At 43.5% G+C, this 10416-nt stretch overlaps 1 long non-coding RNA gene across 4 annotated transcripts; it reads left to right on the forward strand.

Annotated features, from left to right (window-relative positions):
• Nucleotides 1-5026: 5026 nt before the first annotated feature.
• LOC119295948 lies at nucleotides 5027-9750 on the forward strand. Of its 4 annotated transcripts, XR_005144536.1 has the most exons (6): nucleotides 5027-5635; nucleotides 5744-5840; nucleotides 7502-7644; nucleotides 7922-7983; nucleotides 8971-9186; nucleotides 9259-9750. It is a non-coding gene; the product is annotated as an uncharacterized LOC119295948 (long non-coding RNA). The 4 variants fall into 4 exon arrangements; XR_005144538.1 differs by having other exon boundaries at nucleotides 5027-5656; nucleotides 5744-7644; XR_005144535.1 differs by having other exon boundaries at nucleotides 5744-7644.
• The last annotated feature ends 666 nt before the right edge of the window (nucleotides 9751-10416 follow it).

Genomic DNA, 10416 nt, shown 5'->3' on the forward strand with positions numbered 1-10416 from the left:
TCAATATGATGTGGTTTTTATAGGAATTTTTCCTTTAGAGCCAATTGGTTCATAGGAATAGATTCCTATAATCCATATGTCAAAGGAAAGTAAACATGATATGAGTTTTATAGCATTAGAGTCACTTGGTTCATATGAATGGATTCCTATACTCCCACAATTTCACAGACCTAGATTCAATAGAAAAGTTCCTATGATGTGAACAAAATGGCATATCTTTTTACAGTCCCTACTCATAGAATAGAGATAAATGTCATCTCTAGATCAATAGAAAAGTTCCTAAGATGTGAACAAAATGACATCTTTTTTCCTATCCCTACTCATCAGAATTGAGATGCATGTCATCTCTTTCCCTACAACTTCCATATATACATCTTCTATTCCTAAATAGCTAGTACAACCCACTAGCTTTTTTCTAAGACATGCAACTATGGCACATGAACACGTCATGCATGCATGTCATAATTCACATTGTTTTTGTACTCTATGCATGCAAGCACCACATAATGAATTTGTGCATGTTACTCATAAAGTCATAAGTTTTGTTTTGCATTAAATCTTGCATTGAGAATATATGTGTTGGTCACGTGCACACATATGTAGTACTAGTTCACATTCACATTTTTATTAGAAATGTCATTCTTTTAATTTCAATTTGTTTTCTCTCTTTTTGTTACCTTTTTATTTATTTTCATTTTAAGCATGCATTCACTTCCCATTAGATATAGATGTTTTTGGAGGAAATTTTATGCATTATTTTGAGTAGCAAATTTCACGCGGCCGCGGGGATATCAAAATGCGGGGCCCATGCGTCAGTGCCTTTCGGTCGAATCTACGGTCACAATTCTATGAACATATATCTCCACTGCTCCCCAAACCCAAAATTCTGCCTCGTCCCGTAAAACCAAATGGCCCACCCATATTAAGGTGTCGACTTGAACTCAATCCCTCTCCCGTTTACTATGGCACAGGCCGCGCAATACATAGTACTCCTAGAAACCCTTCCCGCCTCATGCATCATCAGTTTTCTACAAGGGACGAGGGAGAAGCGGATTTGTAGTGGAGGCTCCTACCCTAGGGCACCCTAGGTTGCTTCCGCATGCATCATTGATTTTCTTTTTTCTTTATATGATCTTGCACCCTATAGTGAAATGATGATTGCTTCTTCCGTCCAGCAAATGCGGGAAGGTGGGGCTTTGTGATTTGACCCCTCATCGCTCATTTACTACTACTTTGGCGCTAGGACTGGGGTGCCTCCAAGTCCAACCGCTGCTTTGAACTATAATATTGTGCATCACACGTGCAACAAGATGGTGGATGACCCACATGTCGCCCAAAGGGGTCCTATAAGTGTGTCGCCATTTCGTGTGTGGTCTAACCCGGCTGAGTTGCTATGCCAATGCGACAGGAGCAGCCTACCACTTGGTTTTGTTCCCTGGTAAGTCCCGACTATATTGATCGAAAAAGATAGTATCCAGATTAGTAAAAATGAGCTGATTTTACCGAGCGGTCGGCGGGGGAGCATGGCTTGTCATACTATCCCACGTGTCATGATGTACTAATGCGATGCGCGCCCCTCTTGAGGCAAAACAATGGCATAAGTAATACATGGTTTTCATGAAGGAGATGATGGATAAGCGGATTCAGCGAAGTGTGAAATAATGGTTGCTTCGCCCGTATGTGGGAAAGGTGCGGCTTTGTGATTTCAAGTCTCATTACTCATTACTACTATTGGGGCTCTACGACTGGGTGCCTCCCCTCTACTGTCCTGCACTTTTGTTTGGTGCATGACACGTCGACCCGGTTGCTATATGTCCTACATGTCGGTGAGAGGAAGTACAACATTCATGAAAGTGAGCATCTCCACTCTTAGTACGATGGAGGAGTACAAGACACGACTTGGTTTTTGCTGCTTCGTGCGATCCATCGATACAAACCCAGACTGAAAAGGCGAGGGCGACTCTTTTCCCGTTTGGTAGGTAGGGGAATTTGGCATAGTCTGTTCGACATACGATAGAGTGTGAGAAAGATGTGATTAAATGCTTGAATGTGTATTGGATAATTTTTTTTCTTTGTTTGTTTTTTCAAGTGGGCCCTTTCAGATCACTATGACTACTAGCGCGCATGATGTTGACTACTGGTTTATTGGCCCCATTTGTCATTTGTGCTAAAGTTTGACCAATGATTAATTTACAAAATGTTAGTGCATGTCAATGTAAATCATATCGTTGCATTCATATTTGAACATATAGTTTTCAATGATATATTTTTTTATGACATGCATTAACATCTTGTTAGTTAAATATATGGTCAAAATTGGCACAAAATACGATGTGGAACGATAAATCACAATAGAGGTACCCTCACACGGTTAGTCCGGCACGCTATAGTGGTGACCTCCTTTTGTCTCCTCGGATTGCCCAACGAGCACCAAGCAAGAAGTGCATGCATTGGCCAAGACACATGCAGCCATAAACACGAGTAATCAATTGCTATTCACATGACCTCGTTCTTTTCCCGTGCATGGGGAAGAACAACGAGGCAGGAAGGGAAACAAGCAAATAAGGTTGAGCGATTTAGTTTTAGGAAAATCTGATTTTATGGGGTACGTACCTACTATGGAGGTAGTATTACTTACTACTCCCTTCTTTTTCGGTTTTTAGGGCTCATCTAAAAAAATGTTTTTCCGTATTAGAAGTCTCAGTTCTACTACATACAATCACATGTTTGGATTTCGAGGTGCACTAAATCACCCGATGCAAGTAGTATCGAGAGAAAACTCACTAATGCATTTGGAAGTTCATGGAAATTTAGTGGTCATGCATGCATATGTTATGATTAATGCATCGGTAAACATAACTTTTTGAGAAAAATGAGCATACTAATTAAGTACTTGTGCAAACTACAAAATTTATTCCACTGCTCATCGTCTTCCTTGGTTGGAAATATTTTGAAATTGAGCCATAAACTGGAAAGGAGGAAGTAGTAACATAGCCTAGGGTAGCTTGTTGTAGCACGGACTCGAAGGAAATGTTGTAGCACTACTCCTACCATTGTACTACTCCTACTACTCTACACTACTACTATGAGGGCATCGAACCGTGTCCCGGCAGAAGACCGTGGACATCGATTATTCCTTCATATTTAAATTTGTTTTCACACAGGAAAATATCCCTGAAAACAACACATGGCAAAAATTCACGGAGAACGAAGGATTTGAATGTGCTCGGAGTGGTGGGGCTGGAAGGGGCTGTTTGGATCTTGCCCGGGGTAGCCAAAATATTGGCGACCCTTTTGTCCACCCGTGCCTTTGCCACCGATGAACGAGGTAGAGCTCGGGTGCTCCTCCTCCAGCGCGCGTGTTGGACACAAGCTCGCACGAGCTGGTTTTTAATTGTCCCATCTCACATCCAGAGCCGGCCACAGACCAACCGGTGACCCAAAAATCATGCCATCCAATCATAGCCGCACACATTCTGACAACAACTCAATCAACTAGACAAAATTCATGCAAACACGGCCATATTTCATATAAGCAATGACTGAATTCATATAAAATACTAGGTTTTCATATAAACATGACGGATTACATTACATTTATAAATCAGCTAAGTGGTGCTACTCCTGAGCTACATAGGTATAATACCTAGCCTAAATGGTTGCCCATGGATCCCTTTGTCTTTCTCATGTCCGACAACATGATCACCAGACTGCCAGGAGCCCCAGAGGTATATGCTTTAGCGCAAAGGACGGCTCGCTTCACCATAGCTCAACTGAGTGAAATCCTTGGCTGATGCCCAAGATGGATTCAATGGGGGCTTCTCCGCTTCTATGGAGCTTATGCAACATCGATGAAGGTCCTGAGAACAGAAGGACCCGGCAAGACACCTGTTGTGTACGCCATCGTCGCCTCGTTGGTGGCCTTCATGGGACCCAAGCGGCAGCGACCTCCCGTGTTGTACTTCTCCTCAATGATGGCAGTGGACACGGAGGCGTTGGCCACTGAGTCATCATTCTTTGCACACCTAGCTTCTGTCTCTGCTTGCATGCCACGGCCACAGGCACGGGAGTCTCGGCCACACGCACGGGAGACGCGGTTGCAAACATGGGAGGCACGGTACGAGGCGGCGGCGTGGACGGCACCGACGACGCCCGTGCTCCCCACCGTGCCGCGCGTGGAGGAGCTCGCCGCTCCTCGTCAAGCTAGCCTGGAGCGGCGAATTGCTGAACCACGCGCTGCCTTGGGGCGGCAACTGGCTCTGTCCGACAAGGAGAGGGAGTTAGATTAGTGAGCTGCATAGCTCGGATCTGGCGGGCCACCCAGCCGGCTTGGATGTTGGATAGCTACTCTTCATAAGTCAATGTTAGAGTGGCGAAAATGGTGAAGGGGGAGATAGGGGATCAGCGGAGGTGTGCGATTCTTGGCCAGTATCTGGCCTCGTTTAAATAGGAGATTAAATAGAGGGCGGATGGGAGGAGCTCGGCCGGTGTTGCATTTAATGCCGGCCCGGTCATGAATGGACGTGTGGCCGGAGTGGCTTTCTCGGCTTCCACACGGGTTTGATGGAGGCATTTGAATGCGGCAAGGAGGTGTATTCAGCCGGGCGTGCAGCGAGTGAAACACTTGACTCCGACGTATGACACCACATCGTTCTTCCACTGACGTGTGGGCCCGTTGGGTACTTGGCCTGCATGTCAGTTAACGAACGCAGGCAGCGCTCGGCAGAGGATCCAGCTCCGCATGAGTGCAGGCAGCTGCCACTGGGTAGGAATCGCACGCGGGAATGGAGGGGTTTTGGTGGGCCAGGGCGGTGAGAAACGGGCATTTCATAAACCGATGATTGTTCATTGAGTGTGACGCCATCTAATTCATGTAGATTGATAGGCCTACTATACAAGAGAATTTTTAATTTTTTTTATATATATATAAGACAGGGCTATTTTGTTACTGGTAACAAGTAACAGAATAGTCGCCTCTTATAGGGCCCGATGGCCCGACTACACGATCAAAAAATCCCCACCCCGGTCAACCCCACCTCCCACCCCCGATACCCACTCCCACATCCCACAGCCCACAGCCGCCACGGCCCTCGCCGCCGGCGCGCGTCCCACAACCACCATCTCCCATGGGCGCCAAGGTCCCTACCACAGGCGCGCGTGCCACCGCTGCCACATCCCACAGGAGCCATGGTCCCTACCGCCGGCGCGCGCGCCACCGCCACCACCTCCTGCAGGCGCCATGGTCCATGCCGCCGGCACGCGTGCCACCGCCACCACCTCCCACAGCCGCCGCGGCCCCCGCCGCCGGTGTGCGCCCTGCCATCTCCACCTCCCAGAGCCTCCATGGCCCTGTCGCCGGGGAGCGCCCCGCCACAACCACTGCCGTTGGACGCCGTCGCCGTGCCCCCCGCACGCCAGTGGCTCCGAGACCTCGTCGGACATGACCGTGGCATCCCTGAACTGCCAAGCGCCGCCCAACACCCGGCTTCTTCCCATGACCACTGTCGGCCTCCTACCCCGGGCAAACCCCTTCTCTTCCTTCCGGGCGCAACCATGATCTCCTTTTTAGTTCAAAATGAGCTCTAGACGCTGTCCAAGTCGATTCCCATTGGTGGGACAAGTCCGACTACCTGTGGTACACGACCTAGAGATTGACGTACAGGCCGATTGGCTGACCATCTCTGTCTCCATGAAACCATTCGTTGATATTTTCTAATCTCTTACCTTTACCTTGAATATGCAGCAGAGCGAGCAATTCCTCTAGTCTGGCCAGTGGCTGCAGCTCACCATCAACTCCGCCGAGCACTTGCTGTAGGTGTTCGTCAACTGCCAATCCTTCGGTATCATCTGAAACTCTCAATCTTTTGTCTTAACTGCTGAATGTTATCCTACCACTTACTGATGAGCATCGAATCCTTTTGTCCATGTCCATCTTATCATCGTGGTGGTGGTTGAGTACATCTCTGTAAGTTTTGTATGTTCAAAGACCGGAAAATAGTAAGTTTAGACAAAATTTAAACTATCAAAACATGAGTTTTTGTATAGTTTAGAACATTGGACCGTGGCTACCCATTTAAGTAATCACAAGACCATCACGGATGACAACAGGCCTACAACAGCTATGGTTTTAGTCAAAGTGTTTAAGAAACGTGCAGTACTACTCTGTATCCTTCGCTCTTTGTCAAAGGGAGGTAACTAAATTAAAGCTCCAGATTGCAATTTTGACTAGACTATCCGGATTTCATTTAGTGTTTAAAATTAAATAATTTCTTGTCTAGTCATAGTTGTACTGATGAATATCAAGTAGGCGTTGTGCTCGGCCATAGGCCTGCCTTTTCTCCCTCCCTTTGGTTCGAGGAGTAACAACTACTGGACTGCAGTGCCGCCATCTATAGACAGGGGAGATGGTAGGTGCGGAACCTCCCTAGCGTAATGGCAGCCACCTCTATCCAAGTTGAGCACTGGGCGCCATCCGAGTAGAGCACTTCGCCCCTTCCAAGTTCCCATCTAATGTTGAACATTCAATTTTGTCATGCTGAATAATATACTACTAAGTGTTGTTGACAGGAAGTTACTTCTTTCTTTGATGCTACACATGTGAGCTGGAAACTGTAGAAATGAGAATTTAGTATGTTTTGGAGAACTTGATTTCCCAAGTGGAAACTTTGATCTATACCAGTAAGTACATGATTAATATTTTAGGATATGTGTGGTTCCAGTAAGTACATGAGTACTAATTAGCATGTTTGATTGCTTCTGAATAATGAAAATGTGCGTGTAGTGATGTATTTCAAAAATTGTGATGTGTGTTCTCAGGAAAAAAACATTTTCGGGTTGTTGGTGCCGCTGGATAACTATCATAGTTTGTCGCCGGCAAAGTCCTTGAACTTGGCCTACACCAGTAGTAGAACTTACTGGTTCTTCGTGACCTAAAATTGAAAACAGACGAAAAAATTCTCAAGTAATGTAATCTGTAGCAAAACACACGATTTTTTTATCGAAATGTTGTAACTAGAGGACTATAACCACGGTTTTGCGCATATGCTAATATAGTCCACTCCAAACAAATTAGTGTTTGTTGAGGCAATTCACTGATAATAGAGATACACCATTCCTACTGTGCATGTTAGTTGTTCGTTAGAATGTACACTAATTATTGTTTCAAGAATTGAAGTTTTAGCAAGAATTTGATGTTTGTTAGGCTACTTGAATGGGAGTCATTTGTGCTTTTTAATATAATCTGTAGTTTAATAGCACATCATGCATTTTAAATATATTGTCATATATTTTATTGTAATTCAATGTATGTCACTGAACTACAAAAAAATACAACAGTTAAATATATTACTACACGTAGTACATCAGTTCAATGACAGAAAAACATCGGCTAAAAAATATATGCAAGAGGTTGAGAGAGAAAAAAAATATTTTTTTTGTTGTGTCCAATTTTTAGCGACAAAGTGAAAGGAATTTGTCTATGTCTATCTTGCTTTTGGGGAAGATCGGGAAGCGAGGCACCTCCCGGACGTCACCGTCAAAGAGCCTCTCTCCACCACCACGCCTGATAGTTGAACTTACACGGGATTACCTGTGATCAACCGCCCCGCCTCTACAAGCAGGCCCATCGTGCGCCCCTGGAATCAGGTCAGACCCGCCCCTCCCATCAGTTCCTCTTCCCCCTTCCTTCTCTCTAGCCAATAACCTCGGCAGCCGGCCACCCTGGTCCTGTAGGATGATGTGAAACAATCAGTTCAGTTTCACATTGACTAACTCGTCACCCACTCAGTTCAATTTCTTGATTTAGTATAATTCAATATGAAAACTAGTTTCAGTTCAAAGACTACTACTGTTTGTTTCCTAATGCCACAAGGTGGTGAGCTTGTTTAGTGAGTTTCCTGATGCATGTTCTGCAACCTGTCAGTGCGGATTGGAGAAGGAGAACCATCCAAAGTGCAAGTTCTGTGACGTCATCATTCGCCCAAGGTATCTCAATAATTCTCAGTTTTAGTTTTGTGCTCAGGGGATTTCCGGATTGTTGGCACAAGTGATGTGTTCTGTTTTTGTCTGTCCAGTCGACGTACGAGAGCAAAATAAGCACTGTCTGTCTAGCAGTGGTGTTTGAAACCCATTTTAACCATGAAACCCATAGATGATTAAGACTTTTGCATGCTATTTAATTGGGTGAACCATTGGATCCCAAAGAACTCCAAAAATGCGATGAGACCAGACAACAGTTCTTCAGTGCGCACAAAAGAGACCAGCAGTTCAATTCTAATTTGCTAAACTCATTTTTGAGTTTAGTTCAATTAACGAATTTAGTTCAGTTCAAATTGTCATGTTCACTGTCGCTGTCACACATCATCTGCTCCTTTTTTGGTATGATCTACAACAAGCTTTCTCTCTTCTGAATTCACTCACTATCGCTGCGATGTTCTTTTTAGCACACAAGTTATTTGCGTTGATGTCCATGAGAGAAAAACATTGTTTTATGCAGAGAAAGCTATGTAAAAATGCACCAAGTCTCACGGATGTGTGTACCTCTGTCATTTCTTCCAAAATCCTCATGCCTGATGTTCTTTGGTACCTCACACTCTGTGTGCTGGACAAATGCCACTACAGTTCTTATAATTTGCTTTATTATCTTTTACCATGTACATATAATTCGCTTAATAAGTTTTTGTTTGTGTACAAATGACTTGCATCTGGTGTACAAACAAATCTATTTTCAATTTTAGAAAGTTCGAAAAGAGTAGTCTTGGAAGTACAAGGGCAAAAGTTGCTGGGTTCACCAAAAATGAAAATGTTAGTTTCTCTTTTATGTGATTTTCAGTTCTTCCCCGCGGTCTTTTGTGATGCTCTGGCAAAAAGATGACTATAGTTGTTATAGAAAAAACAGTACAAACTTTTTAAAAAGTTTATTTTTTGAACTTCTCCCAATTAATATACTGAACTTGATTATCTTTTTAACAGTACTTGCATCAGCTTGTTGGAATTGGTATGTGTGCTTGTAACACAATCAGTTCAGATCTCGAGAGACCATAAGTTTGTTGACAAATATGTATATTAGTTCATATCTCAAGAGTCCATAATTTTGTAAGGCCAGAAAATGCAATGTCTTAGTACATCACAGCAGCTCTCCGATGCAGAAAGGATGTCTCTTCTCAAGTCAGCAGCTAACCAAACTGGGTAAGTTTTCATAAATTCATTCTAGTGTCAAACGTTGGTGAGATTTCTGATCAAGACTTTTGTCTATTCCAGCAACTTCAGGGTAGCTCAGTCAATATAGGAGTTGTGCAGTAAACAGCTTCAGTCGAGAAATCAGCAAGTTCTATTCATAGTGTCTTCTAGGCACCAGTTTGTTGTTTCCTAATCACCCTAATTCCAAAAGTATTCTACTCAACTTCAGCGCCGTGCTCAGTGCAACCACATGGCTTCAGGGTGCCCGAGTTCGTCGTGACCATCAGTTCGGAGACTCTGCCACTGCGTGTGTCGCGACCATGGCCACCTGCGTCACTGCGTGCTCCATCAACAGCCTCCCGCGCAAGGAAAAGCAACAGGAGTAAAGCCGTCTGAGATGCTCTGTTATAGTGAGGCGGCTTATTATGTTTGTCAGTTTGTAATACTTTGGCCGCAATGTACTTGTGTATCTTTTTCTCAACGGAGCACGACCAGTGATTATGTCATTATGAACTTTGATTGTGATGGTCCTACAAACTCTATAAAAACACCACTAATCCATTTTTACTGTTACTTATCTTTTATACAATTCACATGGATTGTGCTCCCTATTACGAACTGTGGTACAAAAATGCACTGTGATCACCATTTTCTTTTAGTTCCTTAGTTTTTAATGCTTTAAAAGAGAGGAGGTAAAAGTGAACCATTCGATTTTGTATTACAAAAAGTGTTAATGTGAGAAACTTCAAAAACATCTTGTTTAATAAGTTCTGATTGTTCTGTGTATAGTGTTTATTGAGGTAAAAATGGTATGGTTCATACATTCTCGTCGATATCGTTGTAATCGTCCTTTTTTTTGTGAGTTTCCCGATGCAAGTTTTATGGTCAGTCCAGATAGAAGAAGGTGATCCGTCCAAAGTGTAATTCCGTGACGTTAACATCTAAGTTCTACAACTGATTCATACAAACAAAAACGGTGGTCCATTCTACAAAGAAGAAATGATTGAATTAAAAATATTGATCAGTGCAAGTTAAAAATGGTGGTACGTTTGGAATAAAAGAAATGACAGAAATTCAACTTATAAAAGTTCAAGCAAAAAGAAACCCCATGCAATTCAAATGGTAAAAGTACAAGTCGTAAAATAAGAGAAGTCCAGGACATTGTTGTAATAAAGTGTTTAGTTCAAAAAAAGAATAAAAACATTTTATTTTTGAAAAACTATCATTCAGTTCGATAAT

The sequence above is a fragment of the Triticum dicoccoides genome, chromosome 4B (genome assembly GCF_002162155.2).
Source record: "Triticum dicoccoides isolate Atlit2015 ecotype Zavitan chromosome 4B, WEW_v2.0, whole genome shotgun sequence".
NCBI lineage: Eukaryota > Viridiplantae > Streptophyta > Magnoliopsida > Poales > Poaceae > Triticum > Triticum dicoccoides.